Source organism: Notamacropus eugenii, chromosome 1, assembly GCF_028372415.1.
Source record: "Notamacropus eugenii isolate mMacEug1 chromosome 1, mMacEug1.pri_v2, whole genome shotgun sequence".
NCBI lineage: Eukaryota > Metazoa > Chordata > Mammalia > Diprotodontia > Macropodidae > Notamacropus > Notamacropus eugenii.
Genome location: NC_092872.1, coordinates 434,426,278 through 434,447,437, shown reverse-complemented (window position 1 = coordinate 434,447,437; position 21,160 = coordinate 434,426,278). Strand labels below are relative to the sequence as shown.

General features: G+C 39.4%; 1 protein-coding gene across 9 annotated transcripts in view; it reads left to right on the top strand.

The window, feature by feature from the left end:
* The first annotated feature begins 1,543 nt into the window (after window positions 1-1,543).
* Window positions 1,544-21,160, top strand: part of TNC (tenascin C) — a 114,959-nt gene continuing 95,342 nt past the window's right edge. For 3 of the 9 annotated variants that reach the window (XM_072631741.1, XM_072631739.1, XM_072631740.1), the window contains exon 1: window positions 1,547-1,871. The gene's annotated coding sequence lies outside the window, so the exon portion shown is untranslated. Of the gene's footprint in view, window positions 1,872-21,160 lie in introns of all 9 variants that reach the window. The other 6 variants (XM_072631737.1, XM_072631738.1, XM_072631742.1 and 3 more) reach the window with 4 other exon arrangements.

The window sequence follows — 21,160 nt, the reverse complement described above, 5'->3', positions numbered from 1 at the left end:
GGAAAGTATCCAGACCAGCTATCTCTGCCTTTTCCACGTGGTAAATCTTGGATTTCATCATGCCCCTCTCCCCTTTCTGTTTCCTTTTATTTACTGTCTTCCCCTATTAGATTGTAAGCTCCTTGAAGGCAGGGACTATCTTTTGCCCTTCTTTGTATCTCTATCACTTGAGCAAAGTACCAAATGCATAGTAGGTACTTAATAACTATTTATTGACTAACTGATCAAAGAAACTCATAAAGACCATTACTAAATAATACCCGGATTTTCCTCAGCCTCAGTAGGAGTATGTATTCTGTCCAAAGCACAAATCCTTAAAGAACTAAAAAATAATAACAGTTCACATTTTATCTCAAAAGTCTTAGCACAGTTTTAAACTTCAGTAGCTAAGGCTTTGGGGATGCCCGCCCTGCCTTACAGTTTATTTCCTACTTTTCTCACAAAAAGCCCAAAAGTTGTACAAATAAAACTATCCAAGTTTTACAGATGAGGAAACTGAGACAGAGATGAAGTGATCTGTCCATGATCACAGAACTAAGAAGTGAGTCAAGAACTCCAGCTCTAGTCTCCTCTCCAAGTTCAGAGAGCTACACCATGCTTATTCATCCATATGGCTTGAAAAGAGAAGGTTAGGGTCTGACCACCCACCAGAAAGGCTACAAGTGAGACCCACCTCTTCCTGGGAACCATGCTAGAAGTAAGATCACCAAATATTTTTTTTAAATGGGCTAATAACAGGATCAGTGGAAATCTGAGGTAGTATTGTGAGAAAAGAGCCTTGAATTTATTGTCAGAGAAAGTAGGGTCAAATCCCTTCTCCGTAATTTACTCCCACCTACGTGATCCAACTCTCTTGGCCCCGAAATTAGGGGATTGGTCAAGATAGGCTTGAAGCACCCTCCTAGCTCTAAATCTAAGAATCCCATAAAAAAGCAGTGCCTGTTGGAAGGTCACACTGACTCCTGAGAGGTCAGGAATGTAGAAGATGTTTCCCCTCCCTCAAAAAAAGATGATACACACATTGTAAAGGGTGACAGGAAAAAAAAGGCTTTTTTCTAATAACATGTGAAATGGCTACATATGTGTAATCCATAGCTGATCTGTCCTCCAAAGAAATCCAGCAGGTCCTCATCTTTAGATATATTTTATACCTTCTTTTCTAGGACTCAGTCATCCCCAGAGAGCTCCATCTCTGTCTTCTTTTCTCACTGAATAAATGCCAGCCCCAGCTCTGTTACTCCTTTATGAAACCAGATAATAGTTAGAAATGTGTTTAACTAACAGCCACAAAGCTTGCCTAGCTCTAACTTTCTAATTCCCAAATAGAAAACTTCATTCAAAAAAAAAAAATCCTACCAGAGATTCCAATTATGCAATTATTTATTGAATCATTTTCCTGACGCTGGTACATGCTTTGGGGAGGGGAACCAAATGTGAGGGGGGATTTCCTTCTTTAGCCATAAATTGTATGCAAATAGGATTTCGTTTCTGGCAGCCTGCATGGGAGTGAGTGTGTCTTCCATGAGCTAACCGTACTCGCTGCTCCACTGGGAGGCTGCTCCTTTAATTCACCAACTGAAAAGTGGAAAAGGCTGCCTGAAGGCATCCCATTACAGGGGAATGAGCCAAGGATCAGGACTGCTATATAAACCCAGCAAAAGCTGGCTGCATTGGCCACAGCCTCCCCTGCTGTCAAACCTCTCTTGCACACACACACGCTCACACTCATACACACACTGATTTCAGAGTAAAAAGAAAACTTTACTCAGTTTTGACAAGAGGAGAGCAAGAAGGTGGGAGACCGCTTGCTAACTTTATTTATTTAATGAGGCCGTTCACAGTAGGATCTAGCTTATATTCAAGTCTGGAAGGTAAGCTCATTCCATCATTATTACCAAAAAAATCACGTGTGTATATGTGTATATATGCATTTGGTTCAATGAGTTTGAATGTCTTTAGTGAACTTTTTTTTAAGTTTCTATAAAATTATGTCTTAACTATAACAATTGTTTTCTGGGTACCCTTTTTAGTGGAAATTATAAGAGTGATGTTTAATAGGGTTTTTTTCATTCTTAATTATTTTCTTGGTAATTTCCCTAGTCCCATGTACAAGGAAAGCATCATTTCTTTAACACTTTTTAGAAAGTGAGGGAGGAAGAAATGAATGAATGAAGCAGAGAATTACAGACCTAGGAAATGAATGACTGTTGAAACCTGGATAGATTGGGGATAATATCAGTTCTAAAATGCAATGTGAATAAGTGGATATAATAGTTCACAGTTCTCTGACCCACTGAGTCTTGACTAAATAATGCTACTATGTAGATTTTCAATAAACCTGATTAATGTATAGTGCATGTAAATTCAGGGCTTCCATTGCTTATATAATCCTACTGCTAATCTCTTACCTCAAACTTCCCCTCATCTTTTCTTTTCCTTCTATGGGATTCCCACTTCTCTGAATTGTGGCTAAGACCCAAAAGGAGATTCTTAAGTCTCCTCATGAGCTGCTAACAAGGACTTTTACTTCTGCAAAGTTTGTCCACATATGCTTATCAGCCCAAAAGTCAAAAGGAGACACTTTACATGTTCAATGGTATTTCTTGTGTTCTATCCTCCATCACCCTTTTAACCCCCATCTTCCTGCTGTGCCCTTTCTTTTACCTTGTCTGTTTTCTGAGGCTTTCCAGCTCTATGGCCTGGACCTAAATGGATCTGTGTCTGTGTGTGTGCTGGACATGAATGATACCGGGCTGGCGGAGGTCTTGGAAAAGGTGGTAGTGGCACAAGGTTTTGTTTAAACAGCTGATTTCAACTTCAAGACTACTGCCTTAACAGCATTTTTTTTTTTTTTGGTTACCACTTTGTGGGCTCTGATGCTGAGCTTCTGCTTCTGGGAACACTCTGGCTTGTTTTCTTTGCTTGTAAAGACATTCAATCCAGGACATTTACTAAATGGGATAGTCCTTGGTAGTTCACTGGGAAAGCATTATATTGTATGTGAGACTCAGGCAGCAAGCCCTGAGGTAAAATGAATGTCTCTCTGTTTTTTTTTTTCCTTTTTTTTCTTTTATAGAGTTTCACCATATGTACTGGATGAATAAAAACTGCTTGCAGAAGACAGCTTTTCGCTTATCCAGGCAATTAGTTGGGTCCTGTTTGGAAATCTGTAGTTTGACTGGGTAGCATTTTGGGGGCTTGCCCAGGCTTTGGAAGCCTGAATAAATTAGTGGAAAGTACGTTGGCATCCTTTGCCATCTGAGTCCCTTTGAAAACTATTTTATTGTGGGGGTTTGTCCCCCCAGCTTTTGAGAATGGAGTGAAACGTCTTATATGGTTGTTTTGTGTGTTGCGTTTTCTTGGCTTCAGGGCACACATTAATAGGATACCTAGTGCTTTCCTCAACAGTGAGTTGGGTCAGTGTAAAAGGTTGATGAATATAGCGATGGTCAGCTATAAAGAAAGGCTATTTGGGAGAAAAAAAAGGAAAAAGCAACCATAGCTCTTTGCTTTCTGTAATATCTGAATATACTATCTAGTTACTAAAGCTTGGCCTTTTGCTTGCATTCTGTATGCCTGTAGTATTACTGAAGTTTCATCTGAAATAATCCTTCAGGTTACCATGAGTCAGAAGGGGTACAAAGAGACATGCATATACACTTGACCCCACATGATTCATTCTTCTCTACTATTCATCCATTAGATCATTTCCTCCTTAATTTAAACCTCAGGAAATAGACTGTTCAAGACAGGGTTCTTAGATACACAATATTACCTTATCAAGGGCAATGTTTTCTTCTGTGGGAAAAAAAGACTTTGTATTTAACCAATAAAATGAAGTAGCTGCTAGTCCTAGGGCTTCAGGATGGGTCCATATACCAACTGCAAAGTGTGATTTGATAGCCTGAGGCTACCTTATAACTATCAGAGGAGAAAACGATTCCATGCCTCTTCCCAAAGGAAACCTCACAAATGCCCACTCAGCTTGTGATATAGACTACTTTCTAAGGTGACACTCTTAAACAAGCAGTCAGGAAACCCGGTTCCAGTCCTTACACTGCCCTAAAATATCTGCCTAGGCTTTAGCAATTCATTTCATTTGTCCATGCCTGTTTCCTGAACAGAAAAATAGTGATAAGGCCCTTGCTTTCCTACTTAGGATCAGAAGATTTACAATCAGAAGAGAACATAGAGATTACCTAACCAAACTCCTTAATTTTATCAATAAGGAAACTGAGATCCAAAGGAGGGGAAGGGACTTACCCAAAGTCACACATATTAGTAAGTAAAAGACCCAGGATTCCAACCAGGATGGAGTCAAGTCCTCTTCCTCCTTTCCACAACACCACGTTGCTTCTCCACAGTGATAGCTGGAAGGTCAAAGGAAGTAACAGAGACAAAAGATATAATAAGAATTCTAAAATCCTTTTGTAAAATTATGTTTTTCTTTCTCAAAATGCATGCCAAATACCAATAACAATAACTACTCATATTGTATAGCACTCTAAGGTTCCTCATAGTAACACTGTGAGGTAGCTAGCATTATGATTACATCCATTTGACAGATAAGTAAACTGAGACTCTGAGAAGTAACTTGCCCATGACCACTCACCTAGTAAATGTATAAGAAAGAATTTGATTGGATCATTGGTTTTAATGTCTGAAAGAACTTTAACCCTCATTCTACAGATGAGGAAACTGAGGCCTGGGTAAGTTATGTGATTTGCCCAAGGTCACACAAAGAATCAAGTTTCAAAGCCAGATCCTTTAACTCCAAGTCTTTCCTCTGTTCCTCCAAGGAAGTTTTTTTTAGTTTTGGACAACTTTTTTTAAAGGAAAGTAAAAAGTCTTGATGAGTAAATTTTGCCACACTAATGGCAGTCTCAAATGCTTGCACTGTGGAAGGGCTTACCTAAGGATAATTGTGAGGTCAGATAAGACAAGGTATATAAGTTTTGTAAACCTTAAAGTGCTATATAGATATCACCTGTGAATATGAGCCTCAAGGCCAAGGGGGAGTAATAACTACAATTAAAGACAGCTTGGGGTAGCTGTCCTAGAGGTCACAAAGACTTGGGTTCAGATCCCACTTCAAACACGTAGCATCTCAATTCTCCAGATAAATTTCTAGGACTTTAAGTTTCAGAGAAAGTCTTGATCTGCCCAGCTGGAAGATATTTTTCATTGCTCTTCTGGATCTCCCATGCTGATGAAATCACGGGTCTGGGAATAAGTGAGAATAGGATAGATTTCACATTTATATAGTGCTATAAATTTTATAGCAAATATATTATATATACTGTATATACACATACATAAGACAAGTGGTATACGTATTATTATTGCCACTTTACAGAGGAGCAAACTGAGGCTCCACAAGATTAAATGTCTTTCCCAGGGTCAAGGGTTATTAAAGAAGAATTAGATTCAGGAGTTTCCCTTTAGTCATTCTGAACTCATCTAGAATTGCTAACAGTGGTATCTGGTGTCCCAGAAGCAATTCAGTAGGACTGGCTCAGGGACAAAGGGCTACTAGATAAGGATTGGATCTTAGTACTTTTGCAGAATGCCCCTGCTACTATCGCCTTACACTGCTCTTCATGGAAGGTCAAGTTAGGTTAGTCCACTCAATCTGGAGATGGGGAAAGTTCAAATTTCAAGTTGGAGACCAGATAATGAAATTGGCTGGTACAGTCAGGTCAGTGCTGAGTTTCAATCCTCAAAAGCGAATACCAGGTTGAATATATTCTAAAGATTTCTCACTCACAGGAAGCCAGGATGGGAAAACTCAACTACACTGTGCCTTTCCTAAAACTATCAAGGAATTAATTTGAAAAATGTTCTGTTCGTTAGTTAATGGATTCCTCAGTCTCAGGCAGGAGAGAGGTCAGGATGAAGGTGAAATGACTTCACTTAAGAAGCAAGCCTCCAATAGCTACAGCTGAATTGGACAGGTTTTAATAGAAGCTACCATCATCTACCCACCCAGCTACCTCCTCTCAGCTCACTCTCTTTCAGACAGCCCACCAGCCATTCCAGGGAATCCCCTTCAATCCATTCCCCAGCCAACTTAAACACCCCGAACATGTGGGAAAAGTTAGCCTTTGGGCTGCCTTCCAGAGAGTGAAAACCTCCAAAGAGTGAAGGAGCTCACCTCTGCAAGAGGGCTGGGGAGAAGGAGGGAGCCACAGGGATTAGGGTAGAAGGAGCTGTAATCACATTGTTCAGGATGTAAGGGGCCTTCCAGAGAAAGGGGACCTTATGAAAGCAATTCTTTCTTTTGACCAAAAGGAGGGAAAACTATGTTTATCTACTGGGTGATTCTAATACTAGTTATTGGGAAAGGGGAGGGCGTGAGGTGAGAGGCAGGAATTCTCCCTATCAACCTATTTATCATCAAAGCAATATTCATCATGTTTCTCAGTCATTATCTACATCTTCTTTACCCATGAATCAGGCAGAAAGCCTAAAGAATTCTCCCTTACTGTGCCACTCTGCATAAAGTTAAGTCCCTTCATTAACCCTCATGCAAATGAAAACTATTATTCGTATCTCTGATCCTCAGTTTCTTCCCTAACACAACAGGAAAATATTTTCCCAAGCTACCTAAGAGGTTTGTAGAAAGAACTTGATAGGTTTATTATAGGATATTCTTTGTTACAAGGACTGGTCCTTTGGAGATAGGAGGGAGATATGAGTCCAAATGAAGATGATTTAAAATACATATAAATATATATATATGTATGTATGTATGTATGTATGTATGTATCCTTTTGTTGTTGTTCAGTTGATTTCAGTCACATTTGACTCTTTGTGACCCCATTTGGGTTTTCTTGGCAAAGATACTGGAGTAGTTTGCCATTTCCTTCTCCAGCTCATTTTATAGATGAGGAAACTGAGGCAAACAGGTTTAAGTGACTTGCCAGGGTCATACCACCAGTAAGTGTCTGAGGATGAGTTTGAACTCAACTCTTCCTTACTCCAGGCCCAGGACTCTATCCACTGTGCCAAGTAACTGCCCAAGATATCCCTAAACTATTAAAAACAATCTGCTGACTAACTGCCCAAGAGATTGCTTAAACTATTAAAAAGAATCTATAAATATGTTATTAATATGATTATATATTTGATTTACTTAGGAATAGAAGCTTAAAAAAGGTGAATTCATTATAAGCCGATAATAATAAGAGCTGATATTTCTAGAACACTTTAAGGTTTGCAAAGCCCTTTACAAACTTGATCTTGAGCTTGGTCCTCACAGCTAAATGTCACAGGTATTAGGGTCAGTTGAGAACACGGAGCTTTTTGTGACTATTTAATCTTACCAGAAGAGCAGGTAAGTGATGCAGTGAGTAGTGTACTGGCCCTGGAGTCAGGAGGACTTGAGTTCAAAATCAGCCTCAGATTCTTGGCACACTTACTAGCTGTGTGACCTTGTGTGAGTCACTTAACCCTGATTGCCTTGCCTTTCCCCCTTCCAAAAAAAAAAAAAAAGCCTTACCAAAATGATTCAGTAACAGAACTGAGATTTGAACCCTGGTCTCCTAATTAAGCTCAGCATTCTATTCTGCTATAGCTTGCTGCCTCTCTGATACTAGATTCAGAATCATGACATTTTCTCTAATTCACAAGTCCGGAGTTGCGTTACTTTCAAGCAGGCTGGGTAGTCCTTTATATATACCCCAAACCCCACAAGGTTTTGTAGGCTTGTGGGAAACAAGACAGCTCTCTCACAAATGTGTCTTTACTGAAGTTTTTATTATTCTTTCACTCACCTGCAAAAGCATTGTTTTCAAGCTATAGGGTGGCCTTACTCCTCACTTCCTATCCAAAAAATGTTTCATCTACACTAAGGTTCTTAAAATAACAGATTAAAATTGGGGGGAGAGCCATAAACTTGGATACGAAAAAAATGACATTTTTTTTTGTTGTTACTCTTTTGTTTCCGTTGTAATCTCTTATGCATTTAAAAGCAGTCTTCCAAGAAAAGGGCCACAGTTTTCACCAGACTGTCAAAGGGCATCCTCGGTATTAAAAAAAAAAAAAAAAGGTTAAGAGTCCTTGCTCCGTAAGAAGCATGGAATGTTAAACTAGATACAACTTTAAATATCCCCTAAGGCAGAGAATGATGGGGTAACTTGCCCCAAATTACACAATTTGCTCAGTGGATGGAAGGAAGGACTCCCTCTCATTGAGAGATCTCCAGATAGAATGGTTTCATTGCATGGCATGAACTCTCTGACGCTGAGTGTATGTATGAGCAGAGACTTGGAAGAACATAGGGCAAGGAGGCCTATCATGGGAGGGAAGGGAGAGCTCCAGGATACATTCCCAAATCTGATATGTTATTGCTAATTAAAAAGACCCTGGTAACAGATAAATCATTGACAATTTATTTTAACAGACATTTAGTAAGGGCCTTGCTCAGTACCAGGTACTCCCCAGGCAGGGGAACAATAATCTAGGAAGTTCCCTTAGTTCTTCCCAGGCTCTGATTAGCCTGACCTGACTTCCTGAGGACCTTTCTGGATCCACATAAGCTCTACTCTATTGAGGCCTGCTGAGCAGATCAGAGGATCCATTCTTCATCTCCTACTTCTACATCTGGTTAGGCAGATTTGGCTTACTCTAAGCTTCCACCTAAACATTAAGGAAAACCATGGACACTAGCTAATGTTCAGCCAAAACAGAAGTGTCTCTTCAATATGAGCTGTACATAAATGAGAGGTCTTAAGTCAAGAACAGCGTTCCTGAACATGCTTGGGAAATTCATCATCTACATGGCCTCCTAACTGGGCAAATGTTTGCCCTACACATCAGTATTCATAACAAAAAAGCTTTTAATCTCCTACAGTCCCTGAAATTTCATTAAAGTTTTATCCCAGAAAGCACCATCAGAGCCTCCAGTACATCATGGTCCATTATACGTATGTTAGGAATTTGGCAAGAGTGACATCCACCTGGCCCTCTCCTACAACACATCCCTGATCAGGTTTCCTCTGGGAGCCTTTCTCATAGAGACAGGTGTACATTTATCTGGGTCTCCCTATCCACAAAGGGCCTTCGCATCTGAGCAAATCATGAGAAAGGCTTTCTACATCAGCTGCAGTCAGGACAAGGAAAAGCAAAGGAGCATTGGACCTAATTAAGTCTCTCTGTGACTTTATCCACAAGTTCAAAGAATTATAGGATATATATAAAAAGGTCTTTAGAAATCCCTGAGTTTAACTTGCTTATTTTACTGATGAGGATTTCATATGCACTGAGACAGTACAGGTAAATCCATAGCTGAGGGAGAATAAAGAAACATTCATTAGATCAAGAGTTCTTAATTTTTTTGTGTGTTCTACAGACCTAAATTTTGGCAGACTGATTTTAGCATAATTTTCTCAGAAAATCTTTAAATGCATAAAATTGGAAAAAATAGAATCACTGAAGAAACAAAGTATATTGAAATAGTTATCAAAATATTTTTTAAAAGTACATAAAACACATTTAAGAACTCCTATACGGATAAGTATCTGAATAATATGGCCAAGGTAAAGATAAACTTGATTTGAGATTGCTTCTGAAAACTATCAAATAAGATCAAATAATTGATCTTAGAATAAAACCATAGAATGTGAGAACTGAGAGATATCTTGGAACCTTGGCCACAAAATATCAGATCTGGTAAAGACCTTATAACATTGAGAATAGAATGTCAGAACTGGTAGGAACTTTGGACTGTGTCTGGATCCTTACTCTTCAACTCCTTACCTGTCTGACATTAGACAGGTCATTTAGCCAACTCAATTCCTTATCTATAAAATGGGTAAGTCTAGAAGATCCCTAAAGTCTTTTCCAACCCTTCATCCTATACATAACTATGTATGAGATCATCTAATTCATTCACTTAATTTTGTGGATGAATAGACTGAAGCTTACAGAGGTAAAATGCCTATGTGAGATCACTTGGCAAATAAAGTAAAGGACAGAGCAGGTAAGTATGGGAGTAGAGAAAGAGCACATAGAAATTTTGTGCAAATGAAAAGATGGCCCAGATTAAGTGCTGGGCCTGGAGTCAGGAAGATTCATCTTCCTGAGTTCAAATCTGGCCTTGGATACTCACTAGCTTCTTGACCCTAGGCAAGTCACTTAACCCTATTTGCCTCAGTTTCCTCATCTGTAAAATGAACTGCAGAAGGTAAGGCAAACCACTCCAGTATCCTTGCCAAGAAAACCCCAAATGGGCTCATGAAGACTCAGACATGACTAAAACAACTAAACAGCAATATGTCATAGAAAAGTAAATGCACATAAAAATGCAAATGAAATTTATCATTTTAGTTAGCATCCCTGAAGTTTGAGTTTTACCACTAGATGTGTTTTTCATTAATTTTTCATTGTAGATGCTCATTTAAAAATGTGTTTTACTTCATTATGTAGGACAGATTGTTTCTTCACCAGGAAGATTTCTAATTTAAAGGAATAGCTGAAGACACCAGCCACTTAAGGAGAGTTAACTCTGGGTTTAAGTCTCCCATAAATGTTTGTGCTTACATTAAAGCCACTCTCCAGTGGTGGAGATGGTAGAGGTCAGTCATTTCTCTTTATTTCAAGATCTTTGCCTGTTCCATCCTCCAACCCAGAGAAAGAGAGAGAGAGAGAGAGAGAGAGAGAGAGAGAGAGAGAGAGAGAAAGAGAGAGAGAGAGGAACAGAATCAAAGAAACAGGCAGAGAAACAGAGGCAGACTTAAGAGTCAGAGACAGAGACAGAGATTCCGCAATCAACATGACTGGTGATTTTTTTTTTCTTCAGGAAAAGAGTTTTTGGTCTGAGGAAACTGCTAGCAGCATTTTCCAGCTCTCTCCCTCTGCTGCTAGTGTTTGTACATAAAGCAGAGAGCCAAAGGGTAGGTTCCTGTTTCACCCTCTTTGTGCTCATAGCAGTGTGGGGTGATGTCATGATAACCAGCAGGAGGCAAGGCAGGCAGTGGGATAGGAAAGTGTCTCAGGAGACTGACTTCAAGGAACAGTCCTTGTTCTCCATGGTGCCAATGGGGACAAGCAAAGCGGGCCCTCCTGGTGATTTTTGGAAAGCCAGTACCAAGGACAGAGGATGTCTGGCCAGGGATTTGATGCTGTCTGAATAACCACAGGCAGCTGAAAAGCTGGCACAGGTAGATCATGCAGGCAGGCAGGAAGTCATCACCTAGTGAGAGACAGCAAAAGCCTTTGGGGAGGATTGAGAATAAGTACCCATTCATTCCCTGGGGCACTGTGAAGCTCATATCCTTGAAAGGGCTCTCAGGAAAACAGAAAATGGCAACCACAGGACTGCCCCATGGTGGGTGGAAGGCTCGGGCAAATTGTGCCCTCCCCCCTTCTCAATATTTTTATTCAGCTGTCATCAAGATACAGGGAATATGAATGGTGAGGTGGGGAAAGTACAGATCCAGGAATCCAGAGACCTAGGTTCCAGCCCAATTCCAAAATTTACTAGTTGTGTGACCATCACAAGTAAGTTACTTTTCTTCTTTAAGCCTTAGCTTCCTCGCTTGTAAAATGGAAAAATAATACTTATATGGCTTACTTCATGGCTTTCAGTGATGAAAGCACTTCATAAACCATAAAGACCTATGGAAATGGCACTTCTTATTGTTAATAATTAATGGTCATCAAGTCAAAGAGCAGTCTAGAATGAGAGCAAATAACCTCCACCATATAAGTGAGAAGACCTAGTACAACCTCTTTATTTTATAGATGGGGAACTTTGGTTCACAAAGGTGAAGTGACCTCCCCAAGGTGACACAGCTAATTAGTGATATAATGCAGTGAAAAGAGCACTGAACAGAGAAGTAGGAGACCTGTATTCCAATCCTGTGTGTAGGGTGGAAGAGAACAAGCCTTTACTCAGCACCTACTAAATGCCTGTCACTGTACTAAACACTTTACAATATTATCTCATGTGATCTTCACAACAACCCTGGGAGGGAGATACTATGATTAATCTCATTGTACAAACAAGGAAACTAAGGCAAAAGGGGGTAAAATGACTTGCCTAAGGTCTCCCAGATAGCCTGGGTCTGGAGTCAGATTTTAACTCAGTTCTTTCTTACTCGAGGGATCCATTTTCTTTGCCACCTAACTGCTTATGTGAACTTGAACAAATTAGTTTAGATCTAGAGAACTTAATTTATCCACAAAAGGAGAGCTCCAACCTAGAGGATCTCTAAGTATCTATCTAGCTGTGACATTTCATGGTCCTATGATTTTATGCCATCTATGTTAATTCTCCTGGTTAGCTCCTCTGTTGCTTCATTACATCATAGAAGGGATTGATTTTTCCAAATATATGTAACCATATCACAAGCTCTGCTAGATTCTATCAAGCTGAGAATCGTAGCTTACACTTATATATTCCTTTAATATTTTCCAAAGCACTTTCTTTACAAACACCCTGTGAGGTAAATAGTTCAACCATTATTCTCACCGTTTTACAGATGAGAAAACCGAGGCTCAGAGAGTCCACATTAATTGTTCATAGTCTTTTGATGGTCCAAACTGGCCTTTTTTTCTATTTCTTATCTGTGTTACTCTGTTTCCCATCCCTGACCTTTTACACTGGCTGTCTCATTTATCCAGAACCCATCTCTCCTTGCCTCAACCTCTTGCCAAACTTAGCATCCTTCAAAATCTAGTTTGAGTTAGAGTAACCCTCTGCATGGAGTTCTTCCCAATCCCACCTGCCAGTTGTGTCCTTTCCACTAAAATCACCTTACATCTGTTCTCACCACCAAAACCATCCTGTATCAATATTGTATATACTTTGTATAGAGATATATCTCCTCTCTTCCTCCAACTCTGATAGAACGTGATCTCCATGAGGAAGGTACTCTTTTAGTTTTTTTCTTTGTAGCCCCAACACTTAGCTCAGTGCCTGCAGCATAATAGACACGTCATAAATACTTTTTTTTCGTTTTTTGATTGATTGGAACAAAGTGAATGAGGCAGGCTTCAAATCTGGTCTTAACACTCTAAGTCTAGCAATCTTTCCACGAAGCTGTGCTTCAAATACAAGCCTCATAACAGATTGTGTATTTGTTGTCCAAGGTAAAGTCTAGCTCAGTATGGAAATGCTGATCATCAGGTTGGCCACAGGCTGACAGATATTTTAGCCACAGCAACTCTTAAAGACTGTACGCCAAGTCCTAAAGGGGTTCTGTTCTGTGGCAATGGAAGGAATGTCCCCACCAATGAAATCAGGGATTCCTGATGTATTGGTGTATAAATAGACCTTAACTGTGTTAGCTTCGTGGCTCTTTTGCTCTTCCTAGTCTTTTAGCACTAGTTTAGTTACAAAACAAAACATGAGCAGGATGTGATGTCCAAAAGGGAAGTTTCTTACCAACAGGTGGAAAAAGCGAAGACTCCCCAAAAGTAGAGAGGAGATGTATTTTAGTTGGGCTTGAAAGCATAAAAATTCCACAAGCTATAGGAGGAAAGGGCTGAATTACAAATCAATCAATAAACATTTGTTATAAACTGATCATGTGCAAGACCCTGTCCATGATACAAGGATGACAAATCCCTTCCCTCCGGAGTTTACAAGGCAGGAGCAGAGGCGTGGAGGGCTACCTCCTTTTCTGCTACCTCCCTGAGTGGCTTCCATCTCTGACTGTCCTCAGTCACTACCCATCAGCAGGTGCTTCTCCAAAGTACAGGCCTGGGGTAGGTTATTGTATGTTAGGAAGGAGTCAAGCTGAGGTCCTTCAGGTAGGTTGCTTTAATTAGACAATGTAGATTCACATTGGCAATGTAAAAAAAAAAACAGTAAGTAATACATGAAAGTTTTTATCCCCATGGTGGGGATATGATTTTCTTGATATAGAAAAAATAAGTGAGGACTCTCACTACCAATGCAAATTGTCACCTCCTCCGCACTTTATACTCTTAGATGGCAACCTAAGACATCCCCATTTTATGGATGGATGGATGGTGAAACTGAGGCCCAAGGGAGTTAAATGACTTGCTCATGGCCACACTGCTAAGAAGTATCATAAGAAGAATTTGAACCCAGGCCTGCATCCATCATAGAACATTGTCCCTAGGTCGGAAGGGTTTACACCAAGGAGAGTTAAGGATGACTTGCTTTGGGAGTGTAGAGCTCAGGCTAGAAACACATTTTATTACCACATTAGTTCCTATTCAGTGCTGAGATCATTAAAAGACCTGCTGGCCCAGCCATGCTTGGGCCCCTGTTTGGAAGCTCATCAGAGGCCAAATTGAAATCATTGACATCTACCCAGGAGCTAACCAGCTTTACACACAGAAAAGCCTTGCATAGGATTTTTCCTGAGGGGAAGTTTATAAAAGGGTAGGCCCAGTTGATGCCTTTGGGAAGTGCAGAGAGGTCAGGCATTTTACCATTTTAAACACTCCCCGGGTTTGAGGCGTGATGGGTGATTTTCCAGCACAATTTTGCATAAAAGCCCATTTAGTTGGTGCCTGTCTCTTTATGGGAACTGCACTAATTGAAGAATTTACCTTATGAAGACTGACATGCATTCTGCATTCTCAGAGAAGGGGAAACATAAGCTATGAATGTGGACCAAACCTTTAGGAGCAATGGGATTCTGGAAGGCCAGAAGTCCAACACTATCTGCCATTAGCACTTCTGGCTTAGGGACAGGACAGATTCCCTACCCAGTAGCTATTTCCTTTGCTGATGCAGTCTTCTATTTCTAATTTGTTAGTCCTTCCCCAAATGTTTCCAAATAAATACCTGGATATTACCTTGTACTGGTATAAAATGCTTGCAGAATAATCTCTATCACAGAAGTAACAAGATAGTGGGAAGAAACCTGGACTGAGAGTCAATAGATCTAGGTTCTATTCCCAACTCTGACACTCATCATCAGTCTCGCTGAGCCTCAGAGTTCTCATGTGTAAAATGAATCACATAATCTTTCAACTTTCCTGCAGCTCTATGTGCTGAGGGCCCTTTCTATGTCAATGTGCCATATACTCAAACCTCGGATATTTGAATGTCCCTTGTACTTCCAGAATTCTATGGTCTAAAGTCACTTTAGTTCTGATGTTACATGTTCTATAGTCTAATATACTTTCCAATTTCAACATTCTGCTATTCCATGCATCAGGGGTAGATTTCTCTGAAGACCTCAGATGCAACATAAGCAGAACTATCCTACCTAAGGGTTACTTTTCTTTTTCATAAGTTACTACTTCCAGAAAGTTGAAATCTTCAGACCTTCTGAAATGGTTTCATTTCCTGACTAACATGTATGGAGTTTCTCTTTCTTTGTCTTTCTCTATCTCTATATTTCTGTCTTCCTCTGTCTCTGTCTCTCTGTCTCGGTGTCTCTGCATTTCTCTGTGTCTGTCTCCATCTGTGTCTCTTTGTCTCTGTTACTGTATCTATGTTTCTCTCTGCCTCTGTGTCTGATTCTGTCTCTTGTCTCTTTTTCTATATCTCTGTCTCTGTTTCTGTCTCTGTCTCTCTGCTTCTGTCTCTATCTCACACACACAGACACACACACACACACACAGAGTTAACATGAGGCTCTTGTTCATATAGAATATTTTGGTAATGTCTCCCTCTTAGACCTCTATCTTTACTTACTCTCAAAGAACAGAGTGGTGTATGGTGCTCAGAGTTATTTGATAAAAATCTCCCCGGAGATTCAGACTGGGCACACAGTAGGCACTTAATAAATGCTTATTCCCTTAAGTCAGTCCTGAAGTTTCAAATAGGAATTAATGTAGCCTGACATCTGTCCCATAGCTTCTACGCCAGTGGTGTCTACATTTTAAGAATGGAAGGAATGATGTTCAAATAACTGACCATATATTTTCCAACCTTACTAGTTATGTAAATAGTAACATTTTTCATGAATGCAGCACCTTTTTTTTCCCCCAAGTTACTCAGAGTGATGCCAGTTGTAAAATTAGTCACTTCCCTCTTGGGATCTCAATTTCCTCATCTGCCAAATGGAGGTGATAATATATGCCCTCTTTCCGCATTAGGGGTTGTAATGAGGATGAAAAGAGGCAAGAGATAGGAAAGAAAAAGTATTGTGAAAATATAGAGAACTTGCATGAAAGCCTCCAGACTCAGGTACTTCACAAGTGGGTAAAGGGAAAATCACAGCATTATTCCCATTTTGAAGGGAAAAAAATCAAGGAGGGAAAGTGATGAAGTATATTTCTCAAAGTCATATGCTTAGTTAAAACAGAAATCAAACTAGAATATGACTTGGTTTCTCAATATGCTGTGAAGTATCCCTCTCACCCTACATATGAGAAATGCCTTCGAGCTTTATAGCTCCAACTTCCTACATAAATGCTGGATACCAAACACACTGCTTCTCTGACACAATTAAGTTTCAACTCTTCTCCTCTTTTGTCATAGCTATTATACAAACCACTCTGTGACATCATATCAATACACCCATTTTACAGATAGAAAGAAAGGGCCTGATCATTAGCCAGGTCCTGAACAAGGATTTATCCTTCCAGCTATTGATCTCATCTTGCAGTTTGATGCTTTTAGCCTCTGGGATACATTTACTTAGGGGGAGTTCCATTTATCAAACCTTATAGAGTAAGATTCATTGAAGTTTTTGTCCTATAGGAGTGCTTTCCATTGAGTTCCTCTGAGAGCTGTGTTTATTCCAAACCTTTAAAGAGAATACAAATAATTGTTTAAATGAATATCTAATACATATATATGGTATTCTGATACTATAAATATATACTGTATCTATATTACATATATACTCTATATAGACATATATAGAGATATGCATCTATAATACATCTATATACTATTTAGATACTATAAGTAAATATCTATAAACTAGTTATTATACATAGTATTTGGATACTATAGGTAACTATCTATAAATGAGTAGCTTTATAAATAGTGTTTGGATACTGTAGATATAGATCTGTACGGTAGTATTTATCCATACACAGAAATGGATATACAACTGCAGCTAGGGATGGTAGCCATAGTGATAGCTGCCATTTGCATAGTCTTTTAACATTTAAAAGACATTTCATATGCAAGATCTTATGTTGTCCTCATAGAAACCTTGAGGATACTACAAATGTTATTATTCCCATTTTACAGATGGGGAAAAGGAGGTTCAGAGCCTGATCCTCATCATATAGCTAGGTAAGAAGAAGCAAAGTCAGGACTCTCACCCAGGTCTCTCGATTCTAAGTCCAGCACTCACTTCACTATGTCTAAAAGCTGTTCATCTGAACAGCTGGACATCAATGATGTCATTCAAAGAACTCATATTTCCTTTTCCCCAAATATTTTCTCCCTCCCCACTCCCAGATCAATGAAATACCCACCCAGGCCTTCACTCTGTGCTACAGTCAACAGCATGAGGTCACTGGACAGCAGGAAGCTAGATAAGGTCTCAGAAAGGGGAGATGGGAAAGTTGTTGTTGTTCATTCAGCCTTATCTGACTCTTCATGACCATATGGACACCAGAACCTTCTATCCTCTACTATCTCTCGAAGTCTGTCCAAGCTCATATTCATTGCTTCTGTGACACTATCTGTGTTAGGATAGTGGCATTGATAACCTTCATCCATTTCACAACTGTGCAGAGGGACCCCCCCCCCCCATTTGTTTCAGGCTCTTCTTCAAATTGAGTAGGACACTTGCATCTGCTCATTCACAAGCAAGCATTTAGGGTCTACCATGTGCAAAGCCCTGAGTTCCATGTCAGGAAAGATACAAAGCTTAGTTCAGACACAATCCCTGATCATGTGGCATATGTAGTTCAGTAATGAGATCAGATAGGCAGAGATAACTCTAACATTCACTGTTACTTGAGATATGCCTTACCAAGTTTCAAAACAAAACAATGAAGGAATACCCAAAAGAAAGAGCTAATGACAACACCAAGGATAAGAAAGGGCTCTTAGGAGATGCAAAGGCCTTGGAGTAGGGCTGTAAATGACTAGCAGAAATTCCATGGGTAAAAAGGAAAGAATTAGACAAGGTCCAGGCACAGAAAATAGTGTGAGAAAAATATAAAAAAAGATATAAGAGTAAAGACCAATGTGGGGTGGGGGTGGGAGATGGTGGAGAAGAGAATTGGTTTGTTTAAAGCACAAAATATATATGATAAGATTGGAAAGCAAAACCATTTAATTTCTTTTCCTTGAATATCCAGTCCCTAAAACTATGCCTTCCACAAAACAAGAACCTAATAATAATGTGTTACATTAAATTTAATTGATGTGAAAGACCTTGAGTGCCAGTGGAAGTAATCCAAACTCAAACAGTTATTGTTCAATCGTTTTTTTAATTATATCCAACTCAGTGACTCCATTTTAAGGATTTTCTTAACAAAATAGGGAGTGGTTTGCCATTTCCTTGTCCAACTCATTTTACAGATGAGGAAACTGAGGTAAATAGGGTTAAATGACTTGCCCAGGGTCACACAGCTAGTAAGTGTCTGAGATCAGATTTGAACTCAGGAAGATGAGTCTTCCTGAGTTCAGCACTCTATCCACTAAAGTCACCTGAATTCAAATAATACAACACAAATGGTGACTATATCATAGGAATTCAAAAGAGTTTATTTATGGAAGTATAAGCAAATATTCATTAATACTGCCTATTTGCTGTTATGGCCATCAACTTTCAAAGCAATCAAGCAGGGGGAGGGAGGAGCAAGAGTAGAGAACAGTTTGAATCACCTCCCATGGTTACCATACATATAACATATGGCATCAAACAAGTTTTTAATTACCAGAACTCTAAGCCCACCCTCCTTTGTTAGAGTTGAACCCCATTTCTTTGCTATTTTGAATAGTGGCCAGATGCAAAACATGGATGGGTTAATTTTTTTTTTCCCACCTAGAGATGCTTAACTACTGGAAATTGATTTAAGATTAGGTAGCAACTTAGCTAAGTTTGTTTTCTTAGAGAAATATAAAAACCCATTCACTTTGCAAATGATGGGGGGGATGAATATAACCTAGTTGTCAATCAAGTCTGGATGCCCTTAGAGTACTGGTTTCAGTTGGGAGTATTTGACTCAAGAATCCATCCCAGTTCAGCTGGAATGCTATAGAACTATAGAGCTGTAGAACTTGAGAACAGACGATCCAGGTTTGAATCCTGGCTATGCCTCTTTGGATGAGTCAGGTAATCTCTCTGAGCTTCCAGTTTTCTCTTTTATAAAATGAGGTGGTTGGATTTGGTGATCTCTAAACTAATTGCAACAGAAAATTTCTCCAGAATCTAGCAGTATTGTTGAGCCTATATTACTGAAAAAGGCTCTTGCTCATGTACCATAGCTATTGATGCTACAGGGCTCATCGGGGTTCTTTTGTCTTGTTTTTCTGTTCTGCTGTGCTTGTTAGCTAAAAACTATCTTAATAGGTGGTAGCCTCTTCCCTTAGGTTAAGTTATTTGTTAATTCAGCCATAAAGGAGAAATTCATAAATCTGTTCCTTAGATTTGTCATACTATGTGAAACCAAATTTTCAAAAATTCTCAACAAACACAAATTTTTCTTAAAAATTAATTTAGTTTTAAAATATCATTTGACCAAAGTAGGTGGAGGAGAAATATTAAAGATGTTTCTGCATTGGATGGGTTCCCATCAGGCTGATTCTTTGATGAGCTCCATACCTCCCTCTCCCTAACTATGGAAGAAATGTTACTTTTTTTTTTAAGGCAAATGCTTTGCAAAAGTATTATTTCAAAAGTTGAAACCATACCAGGTTTGAGCAGTTTGTGGTTTGAATGTATCAATGGATCTAGTCAAATACCTAAGCATTTCTTAGGTCTAGCTGAGCCACAAATATGAATCTTAGTATATGTCTGGATGGAAATATTTTATGGAATAAGATTTGTGGATTAAATTCAGTTGGTAATGAAATTTCTCCTAAAGAAAAAAGAGAGGGGAACCAGGGATACTCCTCAACTGTATAGGCTAGGCATTTTTAAGCCAAGTCACTGAGCTGAGGAGAGGGAAAATAAATCACATTATGTAGCCCTCTGTCCCTTTGTTCAAAAGACTATATAATCAGATTAACAAATCCTGGTGAAGAGAAACAGACCCTAAAATGGTAGTGTAAACAGGTGAGTGCTATAAACTTAAAACAAACATGATATGAATATGAGCCCCCTAGCTGAGCCCTCACCCAGAGCAGAAAAATTCCCAACATTCAGCTAAGCAGTTTCCTCAATTCCTCAGGCCACTGAACTTGGCCATTTGACTTTCGCATTTTGAAAATTCAGAATCAAACTCAACAGATCAAAACTGCTGAATCAAGTGGTAGGATGAAACTAACGGACCAAAGCTCTTTGAATCACACTCCAGAGTTTAAAATAAGTGCCTTAAGTAATGAAGGTCAAGATTTAAAATGAAGAATGATCCAACACTAGCACACAATAATGCCAATGAAACTGGATAGTTTGCAGACTTTAATGGCCCCCGCGTGCTTCCTCCTCACCAAGAAGTGTCTTATGTCTGTTTGTCACAAGTTGTGCCAAATAAATCTACTTCCTGCCAAATGCCGCAGGGGGCTTTACTTTTCAGTCATCAAGCTAGCTTGTGGTGAAGTGGGTGGATGTAGCTTTGGCACAAGGGCTGTTGGCTCTTAAATGTCTTAGGGGAATTGCAGGGCAGAATAAGGAAAGAAAAGCAAGAGGTGGGACCTTCCTACATGACCACCAAATAGCATCCCTTGAGGCAATGACCCCCCTCAGTACATCTTGCCTCAAAAGTGACCAAGTTACCAGATCAGAAGTGAAATGAAAAAGTTAGACCAGATACTTTTAAGGTCCCTTTTCATCTGTGAATTCGAAGATTGATCTAACTTTGGTTACAGGAGAAAAATGGGGACTTTGAATTTCAGGATAATGATTCTAATTTTTTTAAAATGTGAACTTAGCTGTATTCCTTCTATTAAGAAAACCATTTTGAAACCTTTTATTCTTTTTTTTTTTTAATATCTACCATGTTCAACACATTGCACTATTCTCTGAGGGAGATACAAAAGTGGTAGAAAGACACAATCCCTTCCTTCAAGCATCTTTGAGTCCAGTGAGTGATCACATGCTTATACCCCAGAAGCATTCTATTCTGTAGGCAATGTGGTGTTGTGGAAAGAGTC